Source organism: Thermobia domestica, chromosome 11 (assembly GCF_964235325.1).
Source record: "Thermobia domestica chromosome 11, izTheDome1.hap1.1, whole genome shotgun sequence".
Lineage (NCBI taxonomy): Eukaryota > Metazoa > Arthropoda > Insecta > Zygentoma > Lepismatidae > Thermobia > Thermobia domestica.
Window position 1 is genome coordinate 219,395,426 of NC_137464.1, and position 26,636 is coordinate 219,422,061.

Consider the following 26,636-nt stretch of genomic DNA (forward strand, 5'->3'; position numbering starts at 1 on the left):
CTTGTGCTGCTGATATTTTTTAGTATATGATTCATCTTCTGGATAACATTGTTTACACCCCATAACCTTATGTAACAGACATTCGAAATCAGCATAAATCACAAATGGCATTTTCATCGTATATTGATAGTTCTGAAATTCAACATATGTATTTTCTGGTGGCATTTCTATCTTAACAGCTTCGTGAGTAGAACAATCTTTTTCATGTTTATCTAATGCACTTTGCGAGTAAAAGTATAACAAGCATCTATCACATAAGTATTTTCGAGCTCTCCATTTAGTTATTTTACTACTTACTAATCTACTTAGATCTTTAATCCAACAATAGTGTGTTTTATTTTCTTTTTTTACATATAATAAATTCACATGGGTGTCTTTTTTGTTTTAGTATGATATAAAACGTACACTATATATTTTCCATCATCATATGTATAAACGTTAAATGGTATATTGAGTTGTCTTTCAATTTTTGGGATGTCACTTAGTTTTACAGGATAATCGGTACCTTTTAATTTTTCTTCCAAGTCTATAACAATATGCTTGTACTTTGGTGGTCGTTGTGGGTCTTTTTTAACAGGATGTAATGCAGAAGCAATTGAATACAAGAAACATTTTTCATCTTTGTTCTTTACATTGATAACAGCCTGTTTTCTTTTGATTTCATTTGGTAGTTCTATGTATGATGATACTTTATACGGTACATGTTTATTAAGAGCTAATTCTATGTAGTTTATATTTGTAAGAGTCCATCCAGAACCTCTAGCTTGGAACTCATCCATTCTTGCTCGTAATATTTCTTTAGCATCACTTATGAATTCTTTTAGATTGGTTGATTGGAATACCTCTTTGTTGTTAGTGTTAAAGTAAAAGTTTAGAATTTTCTTACCTTTTTTGTATTGACAGCTTATTAGCCTTTAACGAACTATGTTTTTGTAAGCTAATGTTTAGTCTATTTATTAAAGCCTTCGTTGTTGAAGTGATATATTGTTCTAGAGGATCATGTTCTTTGTAGTCTGTTTTGAATTTCCATGTTTCTAATCTTGATTTCATTGTCGTTTCTTTGAGCTTTACATCAATTGGTACTGATTCAGGTTTTACTTTTGGTTCTTCAAATATCTCTTGTTTAAATGGGAATATATTTCTAATCTGTCTTCTGATTTGTTCATCATCATATTGTTTAAGAAGGTTTATTAGTTCATGTTTTCTTAATCGGGAATATCTTTTGATTCCCTTTTCTTTACATTGTCGTCTTAACTCTATTACGGTAAATCTACTATAATTACTCATCTTATTTATTATATAGAAAATCTTAATATCGCTCTTCAATTTTTCATCTTCACCAAAATTTTTTAATCATTTTTCTATTTTTACTTTCATATGTCCTAATACAGCACTTAACATTGTACACTCCTGCCATTGTCTACATATATTACACGTTGTATTAGAACATGGCTTTCATGGGAATAGCCCATCAAAGTTACATATACACTTATTAAAATTGAATCATTTTTGTAAACTTACTCATCATCATAATCATCACTATCATATTCGTATTCATCATTACCTAAATCAGGTGTTTTTTGTTGTGTTATTAATAATTCTTTTTCCTTTAGCACTATTTGTCTCTCAATTAACAGTGCTTGCTTCTCTATTAACACCGCTTGTTTCTGTAGTAGTGCTGCTAAGAGTTTAAGATCTTCATGAATTAGTTTAAGTCTATCATGTAATAAATCAAAATGTTTCTCCATATTTATTATATAGAAAACCAAAAATGAAATAAATTTTAAAAAATCTAAGAATAAAAACCAACAGGTGAATATGACTAGCGCTAAGGAAATATTATCTTACAAACCTATATTTGATTGTGTATGTAAACATTGAGATATTGGTGACTATAATGATGAAAACAAAATAAATTTTAGCGTATCCCTAGGTATGTTAGATCATTTGTTCAAGAAAGCTACTAAAGAAAAGAACTCGTATCTTATACAAAACATTCTCTATGCAATCGTTATGAACTTGTCCGATGAGATGTTAGATTCACTGACTGATGAAGAATGGTTATCTATATGTTATGATGATTATGAGGAGGAATATAACTATGATCATATTACAGAAGACTTCATATGTAAATATCAGCAGAAAGTTAATTTGAGCGAAATATGTTCATGGAAAAAGTTATCAGAAGAGTTTATAAGAGAATTGGCTGATAAAGTTGATTGGGAGATTATTTCGGAAAGCCAAGCATTATCAGAAGACTATAAGAGAATTTGCAGATAGAGTTCATTGGAGAGAAGTGTCGTTTAATCAAAACCTATCTGAAGAATTTATTAATGAGTTTATATACAAAGTTGATTTTGATGCTATATCTTATGGAAGCAAACTCTGAAGCTTTTATACGAAAACATGCAGATAAACTTTCTTGGTGGCGCTTATGTGGAACTCAGCAATTATCAGAAAACCTTATAAGAAATTACGCTGACAAAGTGGATTGGACAATTTCAATGTTTCAAAATTTAACAGAAGAATTTATTGCACAGTTCAAAGACAGAGTTCATTGGCATAACATTTCAATTTATCAAGATTTCTCTGTAGAGTTTATATATTTCTTTAGACATTTCGTGGATTCGAGAGTTATAATAAGAAAATATCATAATAATTCCGATTTAGGTAGTATATTGAATTTAGCATTCGATGTTACAACAGATGTTTTGTTTGATGCTTAACTAATTACCTTTTATGCCTATTATACCATAAAAGTCGTAAGCTTAATTATTAGATATTACTGATCATATAAACAATCAATTTTTTTAATCAAATCTTCTTCTGGTAGTGATGTCCAAAACTCATTACCCTTACCTTTACGAATATCTAGTTCTTGCTGCATTAGGTTGAATAGCTTAATACCGTTAGGATCTCTAAACTTTTCGTATATTATTACATGATTCGGATATTTTTCTTCTGCTTCATGAAGAGGCTTATATAGGCTTCTCCTTTGGCATCTGATAGCATAATAGGGGAAAGGATCATTAAGCTTGTTCTTCTTGTATATGATTAGGCAATTATCTTTTGAATTATCGTCTGTATATGGTGCTGCAATTTCTTTTAAGCTCTCGTTTTGAATTCTCAATCTCTCCATTGTTTGTTCTATCTCTTCTACTCTTCTTTGTAACTCTTCTTGGTCTTCTTGAATCTGTTTAAAACTAGAAACAAAATAGTCTTCGATGATATCATAGCATTTATTATAGAAGTCTTGTGATATCCATAAGGCGATAGCGAGAAATATCTTTGTAGACATATGTTCCGGAAATAATTACATTTGTTTCTGTATCTCCTCCACCCCTTACTAGATACTTAGAGCGATTCACGGAATTCTGGGAATCGGTTTTCTCATCATAATATATTTTTAGTTCTTTTGATTGTTTATTTTCTAAGCAGTGATCGAACCTCTTACCACCATCTTGACACAACTTAGTAGCGTTGAAGTATCCTGTACTCTTATCTATAATCAACTTAAAATCACCAAAGACACCATACCAATAATTGTCTTTAATCTGTTCGTAGCAAATATTGTTTAAACTAAGAGAACTATCCATAGTACTCATATTTATTATATAGAAAATCATTATTTTTAACTATAATTCACTTCCTGCAAGTTTTATTTTATAAGATGAGTTTCTGAAGCGGTCGGAATTCCGACCATTAAGCTTTTTTCATAATAATTGACCGCCTTTAACAATCTTAAAGTCATCCTCATGAATTCGGTGCAATGACTTTATATAAGAAATTAACTCTTTAGATTGTTTATTTTCTAACTATTTATAAAATTTCTTTCCTCATTGTTTCTTTATCTCCTCCTGTTATTCGATAAGTATAGCGCTGGAGCACTTTTGCTCTGACGCTTTTTTCCGTTGTGTTGTTAATTTTTTCATTATAGATAACCATCGTGATATATCTAGAATCAATTCTGTATAAAACATACGTTCCTCTTATTCCATATTTCTCCTTTGCCACCTGCTACTTTTCTGGTAATTTCCACAGCCGGAATTCCGCCCCTGGAAATATATGCTATGAATTCTTTCGATTCTTTATTTTCTAACCAATGTTTAAATTCTTTTCCACTCTTACCACACAACTTAGTAGCATTGAAGTCGCCCGTGTTCTTATCTACAATCAGTTTAATTTTTTAAAAGATTTGATCGGCTCACATGTGAGCTCTGAAAATATATGCTATGAGTTTTATGAATTTTTATATTTTTAACCAGTGATCAATCCTTTTAGAGCAATTCACGGAATTCTGGGAATCGGTTTTCTCATCATAATACCTTATTAGTTCTGTTGAATATTTATTTTCTAACCAGTGATCAAACCTCTTACCACCACTTGCACATTTAAAATTTATCATTACCTAATACTATACTTTTAACATTATCGTCATCATCACTTGATTCGTTTTCACCTTCATCTTTTGTTTCTATATACATAATAAGCAATAATAATTTACCTTCTTTCAAATCAGAATCTTTGGATGGTCTAATTGTTAACTGATCATACATATTAAAATCTAATGGAAAACTTTCAACTAGTGTCTCATTTAAAAATAGATCTATAAGATGTTTATTAAGACTTGATTCTATATGCATTAACCTACCTCTATAAAGAAATTTGTAGGCAGCAGCTAAATTATATACAAAAAGGCTGGTTTCCCAAGATCATCTTCTGCCAATCGTCATGGAAATTCAACAATTTCTTTTCGTGTAAGTAAATTAAACTCTTCTTTCACTGATTCAAGCTGTTCTAATGTTAACTTTTAACATTACAAAAATATCCATATTTATTATATAGCAAACGTCTTTAGGAAAGCTCTCTTTCTATGTACAATACAATAAACAATAATTGTCCTTCTTCCATAGCAGAATTTATATTTGGTTTAATCGTAATTATATCGTTCTTCTTAAAGCTAAAAGGTAACTGTTCAATCAAAGTATCACCTAAATATATGTCTAGAAAGTATTTATCCGAACTTAATTCCATGTGCATTATTGTGCCATTATAGAGAAATTTGTAACCAATAGAGAGATTAAATATTCTAAAGATTGGTTCCTTAACGTTTTTAGCTCTCAATCGACATGAAAAGGGTATAGTTTTTTGCATAATCAATTTAGTAGTATCCGTTATAATCTTTTGAAAATCTTCTTTCTTTATGTATGTGTCTTGTAACGTTTCTAATGCATCTTCAAATCGTTTTCTATCGTTCTCTAATTGAGCTTCTATTGACCTAAGTTGACTTACGCTAACATCATTTAAATTCTTCAACAATTTTAATTTTTCTTCACTAATATCAATATCATCTTTTCTATCTGCAACATTACCAAATATATCCATGCTCATTTTATTATAAAGAAAATGCCCATCCTAATTTTTCAAAACATTTCTTTAACATCTCTATTTGTTTAGGTGAGTGTTTGAAATCAATATCAACATGAACATCATGCTTTTTCAACAGATAGTACAATACACATTTTAAGTTAATAAACAATACTCGTTTCGGATACAGTTGTCTAAAGGCCTCGTGTAAGTTTTCGAACTCGTTTATAAGTGTTTCTTCCATATGCTGTAATTTTAATGGTTTTTGATCGGTAACGTGATAGTCTATTAAATAGACATCATCATAATATTTTGTGTTTTTTCTTTAATACTTATAGAACATCTTTTGTTGATATTAAATCTTTTAGTAGATCTCTAAATTCATCATTTAACACTTTGAGCACATCTTCGGAAATAATTCTATCCTGTAAAGCTTGCAAACGAGATAACTGTAACTTAAATCTTTTTGTAGTATCATACCATTGTTTTCTTGCACAACCAGCTTTCATTTCTTCTTTAGTACTGTAAACCCAACCACTCTCTACAGAACAATCATTACAAATGTAGCTATTCATACCTTTTGTTAATGACTTACTACTACAATTACTACATTCTAATGGTCTAGAGCTATAATTTGACAACTCCTTTAAGGTAATTATTGGACGTAACTTTTCCAACTCTTCATCCGTGTACAAAAATTTAGGTATTAACGTTTTCCATAAATCAATAACATTATATACGTTGTTTCTATCTTTTAAGTCTATCTCACTAACATACTCAAAATACTGATAAAAATTATATCTATCTAGTGCATCTACTTCATCCGCATGCTTCTCAAAATAATCTAAAAATCTATTGTGTATAGCTTCCATATTTATCTTAAAAAAACTTTTATGGATACAAACCATAAAAGCACTTAATCATTTTTAATCATATACATAACGTTACTAAAAGAATACCCTTGATTTAGAAGATTTAAAACCTTAACACAAAGATGACCACATATAACTAAATTAAAGTCTTGTATTCGTTCGTCATTGTAAAATAAGTTTTCAGTACCAAGATATTGTACTAGTTGTTTAGAAGGAACACCACCATAAGAATCGAACACGTACTTTTCGTTGTTATCTTTCCAATAGCATATCCAATGAGTACCAATGTTTTCTTATTTATCGAAGTTAACTATACCACACTCATTTACATAGGGTTTTTCTGGAAGTTCGTCACTCATAAATACACCTCTAAATCGCTTTATCTTTAATTCTTTAACCAACCTCTCTATATCGAAGTTGGTCAATGGTTTTAGTTTTTTGACTTCTTTGGTTTAACTGCTCCTTGTTTTTCTTCTATAGCCATATTGTGTCTTTTTTGTTCTTCAAGTTATTGTTTATTTTTCTTAGCATCAAGTACAGTTTTAGTAATCGCTGCTGCACCACCTGCTAATGAACCAACTGCTCCTAAAGCTGCTAGAATGACTGGAATTGTAAAGATAAAACCACCCATATGCTCTTTCTTAATCTTTTTCATTTGTGCAGTAGTTGGAGTTAAATCCATTCGTTTACCTTCTTTAATTTTCTTGGATTTATGGTTAAGTTGTTTCTTTGTTAATACATGATCGATATTTAATTCCCTTAGTTCGCTGTAAGGAACACTAAACATACAACCTTTAATAGAACATATCTTCCTATTAAGAGAAAATCTTGGTTTGTAAAAGTACAGTTGTTGTAGCTCCACCAAAATCGATTAAGAAATCATTCTCATCTGTTATCCTTATCTCAAAGTTATCAACCTTGTCTTTAGATATAGGGAGAAATAATGGATAAGTAGGTTCGTAAATAATACTATGTGCTCCGTATCTTTAACAAACATACCATCTGCTAGATTACAGTGAACATTAATTGTATCAAACGGATGAAACTTTGGTAACTTACTTCCAATATGTTTTGTCTTTCCTAAAAATTCATAAAACCTAAATCCAAGAACAGTACTTAAATTTCCCATCATGATATCAATATCACCTGTTTCTATTTTTACTCTATTTGTTATATGATTCTCTTTTAACGTTATGTTTATGGAGCGAGATTTTAAATAATCATTAAGACTGTTTAAGCTGTATTGTCCATTTGGTATACGAACAATTTCATCTCCATACTTAAACAACGTATTATGTGTAACGTTTGGAGTTAGATATGTACTGTAAAACCCAACTAGTCCTATACTTAAATAGTTGCTACTGTTGTCTAATTCGTAATGGGGTTTCTTCTTTAAAACAGAAGTATCACTCGTTAACTTAAATACCCTAGCCATTTATTATATAATAAATGAACGAGTTTGATTTACCTAGAGATATTCCAAGGGAGAAAGTAATCAAGTTAATAGAAGATATTCAAAAGTTAGAATACAGCTTAAAGAAGAAAAAGAGAAAACTTCGAATTGTTAGATATGCATACTACACTTTGATTACGTTATCGGTTATACTTTCTGCAACAACTGGGTTTATTAATATTTTTATACCCGTAACAATTTATTCAATATTAACAACGTCTCTTGCAACTGGAAGTGCTATTATAACAGGTTTGTCTTCTAAGTTAAACATAAGCAAAAGAAAAGATGAATATAAAACCATTGTCACTTGTATTAACTCATTTAAAGAACAGTTCAAGATGATAATAACATTAAATGGTGAAATGGATAACGAATATATAAAAGATACGTTGCATAAGATCAGAGAACAACTTAAAGATATAAGATCATAAAAGGTGTTAGCACCTAAGGACTTGACGATTTTCTCTATAATAAATGAGTAAGAAAACTATTAATTGGGATATAAGAGATGATAAAAGAAACAACAGCTAAGAAAAGAAATGGAGAACTTATACCTGATGATATTCGATGTCTTATTGTGGGTTCATCTGGTTGTGGTACGACCTTTCTGTTATTTAACTTATTACAGCCAGGTTGGTTAAACAATAATTACTTCTACATATATTCTAAAAGCATGAATCAGCCAAAGTATGAGCAATTAAAAGATCGATTTGAGAAAGCAGAACTAAAATTCGAGAAGCAAATAGCAACGTTCTTAGGCAGTAATGACTGTATTGTGCCTATTGATGAATGCGAAAAATACTCTGTAGTTGTGTTTGACGATTACATTTTGGAGAACCAAGATATTGTTAGAAATTATTTTACGAGAGGTAGACATAGACATTTAGACTGTTTCTATCTTGCATAGACATATTCAAAAGTACCTAAACAGTTTATGAGAGATAACGTTAACTTCCTATGCGTCTTTAGACAAGACGGAACTAATCTTAAACATGTGTATAACGAGTTTGTTGGAAGAGATTTGTCTTATGATAAATTTAAAGAGACATGTTCAAAATGTTGGCAAGAAGATTATGGTTTTATAGTAATTGATATGACAAGGAATTTAAACAATGGTAAGTATAGGAACAAGATAAAACACCTCTTAAACGTTTGACGTTTTTTCACGTTTTTACGTTTTAACGGTTTACATTTTTCACGTTTATTGACGTTTTGACGTTTTTAACGTTTGTTCGTTTTCTATATAATAAATGGATGAGAAAGAAATTAGTAAGAATATTAAGTTAAAGGAGTTCTTGATAAAGGGCTTCAAATCTTGGAAGAAAGAAAGAGCAGGTATATACGATAAATTTAAGACACAAGAACAATCTGTAATTGATGCTATCCAAAATTTAGGAAGTGAGATCAAAGAAGTAACAGAACAAAATAAAAATCTAATAGCTGAACTTGTTCCAGCTGTACATAAGACGGCTTCAATAGATCCTAGTCTACTAGAAACACCTAAAAAGATAAGTTATGATAGTCCTCCAAGTAGTAGTAATACACCTATAACAGGAGAAATAAAACAAATGAGAAAACAAATTAAAGACAAAGTGGAAGGAGTAGAACCTTTAACAACAGCACAATCATTTGGTAAAATTGCAACAAAATATTATAGTAAAAGAAATGATAGTGAATTTGGAATAAGAGCTGTTGAAGAAGATGGAAGAATAATAAATAAGATAGGAAATTCTGAAGTTAAAGTGAATGGCGATGACTTGATAATTAATGGTAAAACTTATAAAGGAACAGAAGGTCTATGGGAATTGTTAACGATGAATACTAATAAAACCATTCAAGATTATTTTGATGACGATTTTGAACAGTACAAGGAAATAATAATAGAATCAGATGCTGCCTTCCAAAAATATAATCGAGATAAAAAAAAGCAGCATCTAATAGAGGTTCTAAGTACATTAATATTATCAAGCCTATTTGGGATGATTATATAAAGCCATATTTACCTCCAACACCAACAAGAAAGAAAACACCAAAGTCTGGGGAAGGAATAAAAATATACAACGAATTACCTAAAGAATATATATGGATGGATGATGTTAGAAAGTTAATTGATCGGTTAATAGTTATAGATGGAGAAGAAAAGGCTGGTAATAATAACTTTTATAATGAGAAAGTAGGTATATTGAGTATGATTAATAATAAGCTTTCGCAATTTATTCCTAATGATCCGAAAGGTATAGGTTATTTGATTAAGATCTTAAATACATTAACACCACGATTCTGGAATGATGAGAAGCTTGGAAAAGGACTAATGAATAAGATTTTAAACATGAAGGGGATGCCAGAGTTACATATATCAGGATTTTCTTACTGCGGGCCTTTTACGAAGCTACAAGAAAGGTTAGAAAGAGGTGATAAAGGTATTAACCCATTAAATGAGGCTTGTAAAGAACACGATATATACTACAGAGACAATAAATATACAGAGTCAAGACATATTGCAGATAAGGAACTAAAAACTAAAGCATGGAATACAGCATTTAGTAGTGATGCATCAATTGGTGAACGATTAGCTGCTTTTGAAGTTGGTAATTGCTATGAATGCTAAGGTTAAGTTAGAATGGGGATTATAAGTTTTAAATGTTATTATGTATAATTCTTTTATGGATACATTCCATAAAAGCGATGTTTCAAGATTTTCTCTATAATAAATGGGTAGTATTGAGAGTTACGAGTTACAGAGTTTTAAACCTGACACAAGAACATTTAATAATTTGAATGAAGCTAACAAAGATATTGAGTTTGATTTCGATGTGGGGGATGGGTTCATACATCCACACAAAGCAGATTGTTATATGACTTTTGAAGTTGTTGGTGCATCAGTTGGAGGATCATTTGGTGCAAATGATACTATAAAACTTGTAGATAACTTCTTACCATTCTTCTTTTCTCAAATTGAAGTTAGAAAGCATGGAGTTGTTATAGATAAGATTGAACTACCTGGAATAACATCTACAGCTATTGGATCATTAAAGATTTCCAAACCAGAAGTTGAATATCTAAAACAATCAGGATTTGAAACAGATGATAAACTTGGTCTACGAAAGGACTTTAGCGTTTTGTATCAATTAAGATTAATTCCAGGCTTTTTAAGTGATTATAAAGAGGTTATGTGGAAAGGTGGATTGAGAATAACATTTACAAAAGCTAACAACAATAACAATGTCTTGTACAAATGGGCTGGAACAGGAGCAGATGCAACAGCTCCTCATGATGGAAAATAACAATAAAGAATATGGAGATAAGAATGCCTATTATTGAATACGAATCTAATTACGAAAACCAGTTAAAGTTGAATATTTTTAAATAACTTAAAATCATGTTTTCATTCCATACTTGTCAGTGTGTTCAGAAGACTGTCGTAGGTTCTTTCTTGGAGTTCGATGTTACTACTCAATTTAATTTTAGACAATTTGATATGCCTGATTTCGTAGTTGTAATGTTCCAAACTGATAGAAGTAGTAAACAAACAGCTGATGCAAGTAAGTTCGATCATTGTAAGGTAAAGAATATCTATCTTAAGAATGGGAGGAATGAGGTATTTCCAAAAGAATCAATAAACTTAGATATTGCTAACAAAGATTATTTTAAGATGTATGAAGATTATACTGCATTTAAGAGAATAACATGTGGTAATACCGAAATGTAGTATGATCCTAAAGAGTTTATAGATAACAGGCCAATGTATGTAATTAATTGTAGTAAGAGGAAGAATGTATCGGTAAATGAGAGAACAAACATAAAGATTGTAGTAGACTTTGCAGAAGCAATTGCTGATAATACGATATGTTATGCGATTTTAATTGGACAAAAGAACTTTACATATAACCCTAAGAATGAGAAAGTCGTAAAAGAGTTTTAAATAGTTAAATGTATTTTTGTGATGTTTATGGAAGTTTTCCATAAACGAAATTAGCAAAAATGATTAAAAAGTTTATTGTTAAAGATAAAAATTTGAGAGTGATCTTTGATTTTCTATATAATAAATACGGTGGCGAGTCATATTGAGCTTTTAAATAGACATGAAAGTCTTGAGGAAAAACAAGTTATTTGATTAAGAAAATAAGAATTAGATACAGAATATAAGGTTGTGAAAATGGAAAAGATTAAAACTAAGTTTGGAAAGAGCATTTTAGTTGAATGCGAAGAGTTTAAGGTTTTTCTTCCACCTAGATTTACAAAACACTTAACAGATAAAATGTTGATGAGATCGTTAAAGATGGAATAAAAATCAAATACACTGGTCTAAAAGATAATTATCCAACTGTTGAGTTCTGTACGTAAATTTCAAATGAAAAGCAGTTTTATGTATTTTTTCATAAAACGAACATTTTCTTATAACAAATAAGCTATGGCTACTTATTTGAATAAGAAAAATTACGTTAAAGCATTGAGATTCCTTCGCATAGATGAGTTAGAAAAAGGTAAACCGTACGAGGTAACATTATGGAAATTGATTCAAACACGTTATGGTCAAAGAGTTTTAGTACATTTAGATGAGAAGTATAAGACGTTATTACCACAAAGATATAATGATACTGAGCAAGTGTTGAAAGACATGAGAAAATATAACCTTTGTTAAGTATGAAGGTTTGAAAGATTTACATAATGGTTATAAAATACGCCAGTTTTACTTTAGAAATTTGTCCAAAAAATAACTAAAGTGATTAAAAAATTATTTTCGGAAGTAAAAAATGGAGTGGTTAGAATGAATCCCCAAAAGAAGTTATACTTACTAATAATTTTAATGTAATTGTGAAAAATGTGCAATCCACAGTCCAAGTAGTTTTTGATATTAACGGCTGTCTATTCAGCTTAAATTATGACCAATGGACTGAGTTTAAGAAGTCATTGTTTCCCATAGAAAACGAGGTTAGCAGAAGATTCCATTATCAATATCCGAACTTGTAATTTTAAGTATGTTCTAAGTGTATAAGTGTTTTTATGGTTTCAAGACTATAAAAACTAAGACCTTAAGACATACAGAACGCAATGCCATTTGAATTTTAAAGATTCATATATAAATAAGAGATTTGTTTGAATTTTTGTAATAATATCCTTAGAGTTATGCAACCTACAATACATTCAAAAGATAACATTTATTTCTCTATTGATTGCCGTTTGAATTTTGAAAATCGGTTAATAAACAACAGAGATACAACAAATTCAAAATAGTATCCTGGGAGTTATGCTACCTGCAATACATTCAGAAAATAGCAGATTTATTCCTCTATTGACTGCCGTATGAATTTTGAAAATCGCTTAATAAAGAACGGAGCTATATCGATTTAAAAAATAATATCCCTCGAATACGCCATTGATGACAGGGTTGGTTATCGTTTCCAAAAAATTATCATGTTTACCTTATTTGGTGGTAATTCATTGGTAATAGTTTCAAAGCTTAATTCGTAATTTTAACAATTCTGGAAAAACATGTTAAAAAGAATTAGTTTTCAACCCTGTTTCTACTTAAGCTATAAGATGAATGACTTTAACTGACATCTGGCCGAAGTTTCTATAACCAGTTTCTCTCTCATGCAACTAACAGTAACGAGACATTTGCATAGTTAAAGTTGTCCGTTCAGAAATTTACATAAGAAATAGCCTTGAATCAAGATTCACAAGACGGATGCTCCGCCACATCTTTCTCAAACTGAGCAGGCAGAAAAGCGTGACATACATTTGGTTGAAGTCCCCAACAGCTGCTAAAAAGAAAGAAAACATGTTGCTGCTGCTGTAAAACTCTAGGTGTTATGTGAGTCATGCATATAGAAGAAACATTGATATATCTATATATGTAGCGAATGAATGTGCAATCTTTTTTATGTTCATTGTTTTACTTTAAGCTGCATACATATATAGAAGAGCAACTATGAGACTACGTCTTTAAATGAATACAGCTATATTGAAAAAAGAAGCTAATATATATATGTTGGCGTGAGGAGAAGGAAAGAGAAACTGGATTGTTATTCACGCTTCAAAAAGAAAGAAAATGATCATAAATCTCGTGTACATGTATGCTATTGTTTGTCTCAACTGAATGCATGTGTGTGTGTGTGTGTATATATACATATATACCTGTAACAGCTGTATGCAATATACTAAATTTAGGCTTTTATAATTGTTATTTGTGAACCGATTTACACCAAACAAAAACTATTTTTTCAATCAAAGACAGCACTTTAAGTTATAGATATAGGCGTTTTATGAGTAATTTCATAAAACAGTAGTTTATTTATCTTTACTCCCAATGTGAATAAGGCATCATCCTTACCCTCCATTTCAAAAATGCATTTCTATTATCACTCCACTTATTATTAATATGATTGATAAAGATATGATGGTTCTTAAAACTGAAATACTAGTATAAATTCTTATAGGGTAAAGCATCATTCCACAGCTCATTTATTTTATTAAGATGATATTTTGCTCTTTCATCAAGTGGAACTTTTCCATTCTTATAGTCGATGTAAAATTCTAAAAAGATTAATTTGATATAATTCAGTTCGTTTTGTAAGTCTATAAATTCTTTTTCAGATAATTGTTCAAGATTTACAACATTATAAGCAAACGCACCCATTTTTTCTGTTTCATCATTTTGTTTGTTCATTTTATTCCGACATGCTTTACACTCATCTCGTCTTGTATTTCCATTTCGAGCAAATTCTTGATATTGTTTTAATTCGCCACAAATTACATACTTTTTCATGATTTATTAAATATAAAATATCCAAAATAGTTATTTCATTTTTGTTTGATTTTAAATGTCATAAAAACCTATGCCCAAAGACAATACTCAATCTCACTTTGCGCTATCCTTCTGTGTTAAAGTGTAATGGTCAGTGGTGGATTCATAATTTTAGGCAGTTAGGGATGGAGGGGGAAAGTGCGCTCGTAGTTTGGTATGCATATTACTTCTCATACATGATATATACCGGGTGAGGCATTTAAAACTGTTTTTTTGAATATCTGGAAAACTACAAATCGGATTTTGAAAAAGTTGTAATAAAAGTTGTTCGCCTCAAAGGGGGACATCCAATGATACCACACTCGACCCCCTGCCCCCACCCCCGGGGCGGGAGGGGGGCAACTTTGAAATCTTAAATAGGAACCCCCATTTTTTATTCCATATTCTGATTCCCCGTGAAAAAATACGTAACTTTTGTATTGAACATTTTTTTCGTTGCGTGATAGATGGCGCTGTAATCGACAAAAATCAAAATGGCTCACAAACATTTGAAAAATGAGGCATTTAAAACTGTTTTTTTTTTTTGAATATCTTGAAAACTACAAATCGGATTTTGAAAAAGTTGTAATAAAAGTTGTTCGTCTCGAAGGGGGACATCCAATGATACCACACTCGACCCCCTGCCCCCACCCCCCGGGGGCGGGAGGGGGGCAACTTTAAAATCTTAAATAGGAACCCCCATTTTTTATTCCATATTCTGATTCCCCGTTAGAAAATACGTAACTTTTGTATTGAACATTTTTTTCGTTGCGTGATAGATGGCGCTGGAATCGACAAAAATCAAAACGGCTCACAAACATTTGAAAAATGAGGCATTTAAAACTGTTTTTTTGAATATCTGGAAAACTACAAATCGGATTTTGAAAAAGTTGTAATAAAAGTTGTTCGTCTCGAAGGGGGACATCCAATGATACCACACTCGACCCCCTGCCCCCACCCCCCGGGGGCGGGAGGGGGACAACTTTAAAATCTTAAATAGGAATCCCCATTTTTTATTCCATATTCTGATTTCCCGTGAAAAAATACGTAACTTTTGTATTGAACATTTTTTTCGTTGCGTGATAGATGACGCTGTAATCGACAAAAATCAAAATGGCGCACAAACATTTGAAAAATGAGGCATTTAAAACTGTTTTTTTGAATATCTTGAAAACTACAAATCGGATTTTGAAAAAGTTGTAATAAAAGTTGTTCGTCTCGAAGGGGGACATCCAATGATACCACACTCGACCCCCTGCCCCCACCCCCCGGGGGCGGGAGGGGGGCAACTTTAAAATCTTAAATAGGAACCCCCATTTTTTATTCCATATTCTGATTCCCCGTGAAAAAATACGTAACTTTTGTATTGAACATTTTTTTCGTTGCGTGATAGATGGCGCTGGAATCGACAAAAATCAAAATGGCTCACAAACATTTGAAAAATGAGGCATTTAAAACTGTTTTTTTTTTTTGAATATCTTGAAAACTACAAATCGGATTTTGAAAAAGTTGTAATAAAAGTTGTTCGTCTCGAAGGGGGACATCCAATGATACCACACTCGACCCCCTGCCCCCACCCCCGGGGGCGGGAGGGGGGCAACTTTAAAATCTTAAATAGGAACCCCCATTTTTTATTCCATATTCTGTTTCTCCGTGAAAAAATACGGGTGCTTGTTTTAGGTGAGTCCTCTTGCCTCTCACCATCGGGGTGCTTGTTTAAGGTGAGTCCCCTTGCCTCTCACCATCGGAAGCTCCATATTTTATCGAAGCAAATGTTCAAAGTGGTGTCCGTTTTCTGCAATACACATTACAACTCTGTTTCTGAAGAACAATTCTACTGCTCTAAGTGTCTCTTCGCTAATGTTTGCACATGCATTGATTATGCGCTGCCGCATATTTTCTGGGGTTGTTGGTTCTTCCGTGTTACATTTTGCTTTTAGCGTTCCCCACAGGAAAAAGTCGGAAGAAGTTAAATCAGGGGATCGTGCAGGCCAATTTTGAGGACCACTTCGTCCAACCCATCGATCAGGATATTTTCTATTCAAAACCTCACGAGATATCCGTGAATAATGCGCTGGACATCCGTCTTGTTGAAACCAAATATTCATTCTTGTTTGAAGTGGGACATCTTCCAGTAGTGTTGGCAAAATATTATCTAAAAAATCGGCATACATTTGACCATTCAAACTCCCGTCTATGAAGTATGGGCCAATTATTCGAGTACCTAAAACACCGCACCAAACGTTCACACTCCATGTACGTTGACGCTCGGCTTGCCTTAACCAATGTGGATTATCTACTGACCAATAGTGCATATTATGCCGATTCACTTGACCAGTATTCGTGAAAGTTGCCTCATCAGAGAAAAGTATCTGTGAAATAAAATCATCATTAACTGCTAATTGCTGTTGTATCCAATTGCAAAAGTTCAAGCGGTGTTGAAAGTCGTCCCCATGTAGTTCCTGATGCAACGAAACGTGATATGGATGGAATCTGTGTTCATGCAGTATGTGCAGAACACTTCTTTGCGACATTCCAGAACTTCGTGCGATTTGCCGAGAACTGATGTGAGGATTTGCAGCAACTGCAGCTAAAACATTCACTGCGGCATTTTCGTTCGTCACAGGCCGTGATCGGACTCGTTGTCTGGGTTGAATACTTCCAGTTTCAATAAATAATTGAATAATACTGCGAAAAGTCGTTGCAGAAGGAACATTCCTATCAGGGAACAGGTTAGCATACCTTAAACGTGCTTCTTCTACTGTCTATTTGACTCAAAGTATTCCTTAACTTCGTCACCTAATGTTACTGATATCTTCAATTGATCCATAATAAGAATTTTTCTGTAACTAATGAACAACTATTTTCATCATTATTGATCACAGACTCTAACTACATAGCAACGTCCAACTTCATCATACGATACGGACTATTGTCTTGTTGCCCATATTCTTTTCTTTCAGTTAACATCCCATTAAAAGTGAAATCCACAATCGAACTCCACTCAATAGAATTTCATCAAGAAACTAATCCTTGAAACTACATGTTATTCTCACCAATACAAACAACGACATAACCCTGAATGACATGTGAACGTACTTTGTGAGTACGTTATGTAACATTGTCTTTCTTGGCGCTGTCTAATAGATAGCGCTCTAATAGACAACAATCAAAATGAGTAAACACCGCTGACAAGTGATAAGAAAATGTTCGAAAGTGTGACTATTTTTTGCGATATATTTTGCATTATTCAAACTACCGTCTACGAAGCAAGAACTGCTATCACGCGTAGCAGTCCATGGTTAGATTTCCTGTAGGTGTAACACTTGCAATTAGGGATGGGCACGAGCGAGTTCGAGCAAGTTTTCTTTGAAACTCGACTCGACTCGACTCGAAAACTTCCTCCAACTCTATTCGAAATTCTACTCGAATTCGGGTTAAGTTTCGAGTCGAGTCGAGCCAATTCGAGCTAAATCCTGTGTGTAGTTCCAAATACTCTTTTCAAATATCCTACGTAGATAATATAATTATCAATGATATTACTAGTAATATACTACCACTACTACAACTTATTATTATTATTATTATTATTATTATTATTATTATTATTATTATTATTACGCGGTTTGTATCTGAATACTAAAAACTAGTTGACTGTCTATCTGCGTAGTCGACAAGTCTTTAGGAGTCAAGGACATCGGTCATGAGGTTCTGGGTTTGAGTTCCGGAGGAGCAAGCCAAAAATTGATAAAAGTTATAGGGCGTCGGTCAAACATGTTCAAAACTGCTTGGTCCGGGTTTAGGGTTGTCATCGGCTCAAGCGGTCGGCTCACAGCTTATTCACTATCAAGCCAAACAGAAAAGTGAGCCAACAGCTCACCGAAGCGAGCCGGCTCAGCCATAGGCTCAGTTAAGATGAGTCGAACCGAGTCGATGGGCTGCTTTTAATGGAGCTGGCTCGAGCCGATGGCTCACATGAGTCGAGTTGGTGGCTGATCCGAATGGAACCGGCTCGAGCCATCGGTTCAATTGTGCCGAGTCGCTGGCTCGTCCCAACCAAGCCGGCTTGAGCTGTTCGCTCAGTTGAACCAGCCGAGCCTATTGACATCACTGCACGGATTGGGCTTCTTCTGGGGCTCAAAAAGTCGACCGTGCAGGTCTAAGCCTAGAGGGTAAGAACTACAGTATATACTTATATTGGTGCTTACGAAATTTGAAGCTGTCTCGTTATAAAAATCTATTGTTGTCTCGTTTTCGAGACGAGATGACATATACTAAACGTACCCCCACCAGATGTACCTCTGTCGTGAGAAATATTAAAAGTATTCGACATTACTGCTTACATTTCTCATGGCTTTCGCTTTCCAGTCTAAACAGGCCATAATTTAAAAACGAGTTAAAAAGAGCTGAATGTGCGAGCCATTTATCAAACTCGACTCGACTCGAAACTCGAGCTCAAAACAGTGACTCGGCTTGGAACTTGACTCGAGAAAATTACCTTTGACTCGACTCGAATTCAACTCGAGTCGAGTTTAAGCTCGACTCGCGCCTACCCCTGCTTGCAATGTGTAGTCTATTGCAGAAAAGGGGGACCATTTCGAACGTTTGTTCGTTTGTTCAGTAAACAATGAAGATGTGTGAGAGGCAAAGAGACAACCCCAAAACAAACACCCGAATGGTAGGATGCAAGAGGCTCAACTAAAACAAACACCTCGATGACGAGACTCAAGGGGACTTACCTGAAACAAGCACCTCCTTAGTGAGAGGCAAAGGGACTCACATTGAATCAGCAAACAAAAGGAAACAAACTAATAGATACTACGTCCACGTAGTCCAATTGAAGTAAATTTCACCTACATCGGTAACAGAAATTACACCAAAAATATGGGCAAAGTAATGAATTATGTTCTGGAGAATCAAGTGCTTTGCTTAAAACATTACAGTTTCTCATTAAAGATTTTAGAATAACCACCTTTCAGAATAACTGAGATAGCGTTAGGGTAGTCAACTATGGTGTCATTTGATAGTATTTACAAAGATATCAAAACTATCTACTTTAATTTTCTTAATCTGATGCGTATTTCTTGGATATTTTTCAATTGTTCGAAACAAATTTTCGTCGATTACAGCGCCACCTATCACGAAACGTAAAAAATGTTCAATACAAAAGTTACGTATTTGTTCCCAGAGAATCCAAACCTTTATTAAAAAAATGGAGGTTCTCGTATATTATTTCAAATTTGACCCCCTCCCGCCCCCGGGAGGTTGGGCAGGGGTCGAGTGTGATATTGTTGAATGTTCCCCTTCGAGATGAGTGATTTTTTTACGTTTTTGTTTTAAAAATCCGATTTTTAGCTTTCCAGATATTCAAAAAAACAGTTTTAAATGCCTCATTTTTCAAATGTTTGTGAGCCATTTTGATTTTTGTCGATTACAGCGCCATCTATCACGCAACGAAAAAATGTTCAATACAAAAGTTACGTATTTTCTAACGGGGAATCAGAATATGGAATAAAAAATGGGGGTTCCTATTTAAGATTTTAAAGTTGCCCCCCTCCCGCCCCCGGGGGGTGGGGGCAGGGGGTCGAGTGTGGTATCATTGGATGTCCCCCTTCGAGACGAACAACTTTTATTACAACCTTTTCAAAATCCGATTTGTAGTTTTCCAGATATTCAAAAAAAAACAGTTTTAAATGCCTCATTTTTCAAATGTTTGTGAGCCATTTTGATTTTTGTCAATTCCAGCGCCATCTATCACGCAACGAAAAAAATGTTCAATACAAAAGTTACGTATTTTTTCACGGGGAATCAGAATATGGAATAAAAAATGGGGGTTCCTATTTAAGATTTTAAAGTTGCCCCCCTCCCGCCCCCGGGGGGTGGGGGCAGGGGGTCGAGTGTGGTATCATTGGATGTCCCCCTTCGAGACGAACAACTTTTATTACAACTTTTTCAAAATCCGATTTGTAGTTTTCCAGATATTCAAAAAAACAGTTTTAAATGCCTCATTTTTCAAATGTTTGTGAGCCATTTTGATTTTTGTCGATTACAGCGCCATCTATCACGCAACGAAAAAAATGTTCAATACAAAATTTACGTATTTTTTCACTTGGAATCAGAATATGGAATAAAAAATGGGGGTTCCTATTTAAGATTTCAAAGTTGCCTCCCCTCCCGCCCCCGGGGGGTGGGGGCAGGGGGTCGAGTGTGGTATCATTGGATGTCCCCCTTCGAGACGAACAACTTTTATTACAACTTTTTCAAAATCCGATTTGTAGTTTTCCAGATATTCAAAAAAATAGTTTTAAATGCCTCACCCGGTATATGCAGGTACAATAAAAATTAACATTTAACAGATTTTTTTTTTCAGATTTCTGCGTTAAAACAGGGGGTCCAGAGGGGCTCAAAGTTGAAAAAAGGGATTTTTAGACAAAAAATCCCTTTTTCGGAAATTTCTCGCCTTAGACACATGATGGAGACATGTGAATGGTACCGCCTGAAAGGCAATTCTATTCTGAAGAGAATGATCGGTAGATTATAGTTGTAGGGTATATAGAGATGTCTCAGGAAATTTTTTGCCTGAGATCATGGTGTTTTGCTGTAATTTTGGACATTGTGTTAATTCTTGATAAAATTTCTCCCGCCCTTAGCATTCAAGATATAAACTTGAAATTTGGAACACACATTCAGTATACCAAGTACTATTTACCAGATTTTTTAGATCTCTACGTTTACACAGGAACGTTCCAGAGGGGCCTAAAGTGGGGAAAAAAATTTTCCCTCCGAAATTTTACATTTGACATCATTTTCCCTCTCCTGGTATATGGTATGAGCATGCAAGTGGTACCATGCAAAAGCCATCTCCATTCTGAAGAGAATGAGGTATAAACCATGATCCTAAGATAAATAGTGACGATGCAGTAGCTGCTTGACTGAAAGTCTAAAAAATACCCCCAAAACCCGGGATCCCTAAAGGGTTAAAGATTTCATTTCATTTCATCCCATCCCATTTTGCAAGCACATATTGACCCATTTCCAGTGGTGCACAAAATGTGAAAATACCTTGAAATTCGTTGGTGGCGGAACAGCATTAACTTGTTCCGTCATATTTGTGGGCCAATTGTGACCAACTTGCGGTGACGCACAAAACGTGGGAATAGGCGCACAAAACGGTATAAAACACTTAGAAAACGATGCATAACAAACCATCTCGAAATTCGTTGGTTTCGGAACAAGTTAATGATGAACTGAGCACCAATATAAATATATATATTGTAGTTCTTACCATCAAGGCTGAGAACTACATGGTCCATTTTTTTTTCAGCTAAAGCAGAAGCTCAACCGGGATAGTGATGTCAACCGGCTCGGCTCGGTTCAACTGAGCGAACAGCTTGGTTGGAATGACCCATCGGCTGGGCTGAATTGATCCGATGGCTCGAGCCAGCTCCCTTGAAACGAGTTCATCGGCTCGGTTGGGGTGAGCAATCAACTCGGTTCGGTTCGGCTCGGGTGAGCCATAGGCTCGAGCTGGCTCGGTTGGGTGAGCTGTTGGCTCGGCTCACTTGTCCGTTTGGCTCGATAGTGAATGAGGTGTGAGCTGAGCCGCTTGAGTCGTTGACAACCCTAAACCCGGTTCGAGCAGTTTTGAACATGTTTAGCCGGAGTTCTATAACTTTTAACAATTTTTGGCTCGAGCCCGAATACTTGCTCCTCCTGAATTCAAACCCAGAACCTCGACACCGATGTCCTTGCCTCCTGAAGATTTCCCGACTACCGAGATGGACAGTCAACTAATTTTTAAAAAAATGAAATCTTTAAGTTTTACGTCCCACGGTTATGCCGGTTAGGCTAAAGGAGACGGTGATGAGAGATGAGTGAAATGGTGGAATGAAGAAAGTGGGAGGAAACGGGAGAACCCCGAGAAAACCCACGAGCACGGTGTTTGTCCACCACAAAGTCCATACGGCGCGAGCTGGGATCGAACCAGGGACCCCAAGCACCGGAGGTGAACGCTTTACCACTGAGCCACCGCGCCCCCAACTAATTTTTAGTATTCACATACAAACCGTCTATATTTCATGTTTATACACGGTGTGATAATAATCATAATTAGTTAGTAGTAGTAGTAGTAGTAGTAGTAGTATCATTGATAAAACTGTTCTACAAAAAATAAAAAAGTTCTATATCTGGGTAACAAAGTAGTGATTCTGAAAGGATTTTCACTCCTAAATTCAAATCTGATTTTAGTTTTTCTGCATTAGGGATAGTTTTGGAGTAATCAGCACGTAATGTTTTTGTTTGTAAAGCATTACTATATATTGTTGACATTATATATTACATAGAATTGTAGGTATGCGAAACAGCTGTCGACCGTACATAATGGTTTACTTTTTTTTTGTACTGAGTCTCTCTCTTGTCTCTAGTGATACACCTGCAATAGTCTGCCAGCATGGTGGGCATCTACTTCCCTTCATAGCGTTTTTGAATGGTGGATATTTCTTTATGAAATCTTTCTCCGTGTTCATCGGATATGTCACAGCTGTTACTGAGGAAGTAATCCAGATGTGAGTCCATGATATGCACCTTCAAGGACATTTTGCACCTTAAATCCTGCAAGCATTTCATCCACCATCTCCTTGTATTTAGGGTCCCATCTTCTCCCAAGGAAGTTTTGGGTTACTTTCGTAAAACTCGTCCATGCGCGCTTTTCTTTCTCTGTGAGACATGCCTGAAAACCTCTATCTTTCTGCAGTTCTCGTATCTGCGGACCTACAAACACGCCCTCTCTTATTTTTGCAGCTGACAGTCGCAAATTTGTCAGCAAGATATGCAAAAGCTGGCCCATTGGGATCCATTGCCTTCACAAGCTGTTTAATAAGTCCAAGTTTTATATGTAGAGGTGGAACAAGAACATTTGTAGGATTTACAAAACTGTCCCGTTGCACATTCTTTTCACCAACTTTCCAATTGCGTTTGGGTCACTCCCTTTTCACATAGTGGGAAGTTCTTTCCCGACTATCCCATTCACACAGAAAGCATGTATACTTCGTGTAACCTTGTTGCGTCCCTAATAATAATGCTATTACCTTGAAGTCACAACACAACTTCCACTTACGTTAACTGTACTTAATTAAGGTAAATGTCTTTCTGAAAATTTCATAACTCTCTTTGGTAAAAGTGGCATATGCAACTGGGATTGAAGGCAGTTTATCCCCGATATGCAGCAATACACCTTTTAAGCTATTCTTCGAAGCATCCAAAAATAATCTCCATTCACCAGGTTCGTATGTTATGTGCAAGGCTGTCATTAATCCATGAACATCATTGCAGAATGTCCCGGAACTATCACTGGCAAAATAAAGCACAGAAGCACGTTCTCTGTTCCTGAAGGTTATGTTGGAGAAGGTTATATTCCTGTAACCTGGAGCCTAACAATTCTGCTTTCTGTTTACTGAGTCCTAAGTCTCGCACTAAATCATTTAAATCATCCTGCTGTAATACACGTGACGTGGGCGTACTCTTGCCTTGATACTGGAGATTCCTTCTTTTTCCGGAGAAGATGTAAGTTCTGTAGTGCTACCTTCTTCACTATTACTCATCTCTTCTATGTCTGTGGGCCTTGAAGGAACTGGTAAAGCTTCGGAATGTGCCACATGTTCTTGCTGAAGGCAGATCCGGATGAACAATATGTTTCTTTGATTTGCTGTTCGTGAATCCCTGAATTTTGGTTATGCAGAAGTAACAGTCTGTCAAATGGTCCCTTGGTTACCTCAAACCATGGTACAGCAAATAATGAAACATTTTTTTCCTTGCTACCACTTAATTAATTTACAATAACATGCAGCATAACATATATTAGGTGACCACTTCTTATGAAAATCACCAGCTCCGACGCCAAAGTACTGCTTATATGCTCTCTTGATGATGGGTGTGATTTTCTTCCTGTTCCTCACGAAGGTGAACTCGCCACAAACATAACAGAAGTTGTTAGCTGCGTACTTAAAACCACGAGTGCGAGGCATTTTTTTTACTTCACTTAAACACAAACAAAATGAATCCACAGCATTCAGTTTACATACAGTAAGTAGTACTAACGCCCGATAAAATACCAGATTCACACGCTCAGTTTAACTCACAAACTACTCCCAACATCACATTGCAACAACAAAACACTGTCGGACAAGTTTTGCCAACCTCTGAAAAATGGAAGCTGTCAATGTTACATGGTCTTACGTCCCAAATTCCCTTTTGTAACCATATACTGTGTTTGACATGTATATAAATATATGTAGTACATGAACGCTTGAATTACACGTAAACTATCCCTGACGGATCAAATCGGATGTCTCATGTGAACTTCCATGTCACATTCCTTTCATAGTACAAAATTTCATTTCAGAAATACAACCCTTGTAAAACAGTGACTGGCTATGTAGGATACTTGAAGAGAGTAGTACTTGGTACTACACAAAGGATTTAGCTCGAATTGGCTCGTTTTGGCTTGACTCGAAACTCGATTCGGATTCGAGTCGAGTTGGTGAAATTTTTCGAGCCGAGTTCTCGAGTCGAGCTCAAAGATGTTTGCTTCGAGTCGAGTCGAGTTTTAAAGAAAACTCGCTCGAACTCGCTCGTACCCATCCCTATACGGGAAATAGTTGGCCGGAATAGACCCCTTCCGGTACCGACCGCTTTCGTTCGTCAAGACGAGTTGACGTGTGCAAACGCTTGAAACACCCCACCACTGGAACCTGTATTAGGTAGCATGTACCGGAACTGCCTGACCGGAAGTCACCAATTTCAATACTGTTCGTTTACTTTCGTCAAGGCAAAGTGATTGATATATATGTTGCATGTGTGCAATCGTTTGAAATACCTTACCCTCGGAAAATGTATTAGGTACTATGTACCGGAATTAGTTGACCGGAAGTGAGTAATATAGTTACAGACTGCTTGTGTTAGTCAACACGAGTTGATTGATATATACTTCCATGTGTGCAAACGCTAGGAATACCAAAATCCTGGAAACTGTATTAGGTGTTATGTACCGGAAGTGGCCGACCAGAAGTAATCAATTTCGATACCGATCGCTCTCTCTCGTCTAGACAAATTGATTATTAATTATGTTGCACGTGTGCATTCGTAGAAAATACCTCTCCTCCGGAAACTGTGTTAGGTACTGTGCACCGGAAGTAGTTACCCAGAAGTAAGCAGCTCAGGTAGCGACAGTTTTTCTTATAAGTATCTTTGAAATATGTAAAACAGTAACAGGTGGACAACACAATATACACACATCTTGTTATCTTTACTTTTAATTGCTGACTTCAATTCCAATTAACAATTTCAATTGCAAATAATTTCAATTGCAAATAACAATTACATGTTTCAATTGCAACCTTTCCTATTAACAATTAACAATTACAAGTTTCAATTGCCTGGTGACCAATTAACAATTACCAATTGACGAAAATTTAATTGCAAATTTTATGATTTAATTCAATGGCAATTGAAATTAATTGCCAAATAGAAATTCAAATCAATTGCAATTGAATTCAATTGCAATTAATTTTCAGAGCACTTACTTTCAATTGATTGATCAATTGCAATTGATTTTAATTGATTTTGCCGAACACTGCTCCCAACAAACTTGCTGGGACATGCCCCCTAACTACCAATATTCCACACGCCCTCTACACACCGCAGAGGATCTAATAATGACAAGGAAATCCACCGGAAAACCCATTAGCGCATCCTCTTATCACTTCTTCCTCCATTACTACTAAGCACTCCCATGGATGACCACTGTGGCTATGATTGCATCAGTAACGGCGTTCCGAAATATTATTTTTCTCAAAGGTGATTCCCAATGCATCGAGTCATTGAGGTTACTTCTGTTGTGAGAAATTCCTGTCTCTCATCTTTTACACACCGGTAGAGAACTGAAGTCACAATCCACACGAACAGCAATTCCGCTTAGCGATCGACTATCCAGCCCGTCTCATTCTATGACGTTGGAAGACGAATGCACAATAGTCGTTCGATCGTATGGTAGACTGTTATCCGAACACAACAGATATATACACACAAGCACACTTATATTTTCCAACAATGTTCCAACTTGGAGTATTGATCTCTTTAAAGGTATTAGTATCAGCCTACC

At 34.7% G+C, this 26,636-nt stretch overlaps 1 protein-coding gene across 6 annotated transcripts in view; it reads left to right on the top strand.

Moving 5' to 3' along the window:
- LOC145664751 (uncharacterized) overlaps positions 1–26,636 on the top strand; it is a 248,516-nt gene that overhangs the window by 185,209 nt on the left and 36,671 nt on the right. The window lies entirely within an intron of this gene.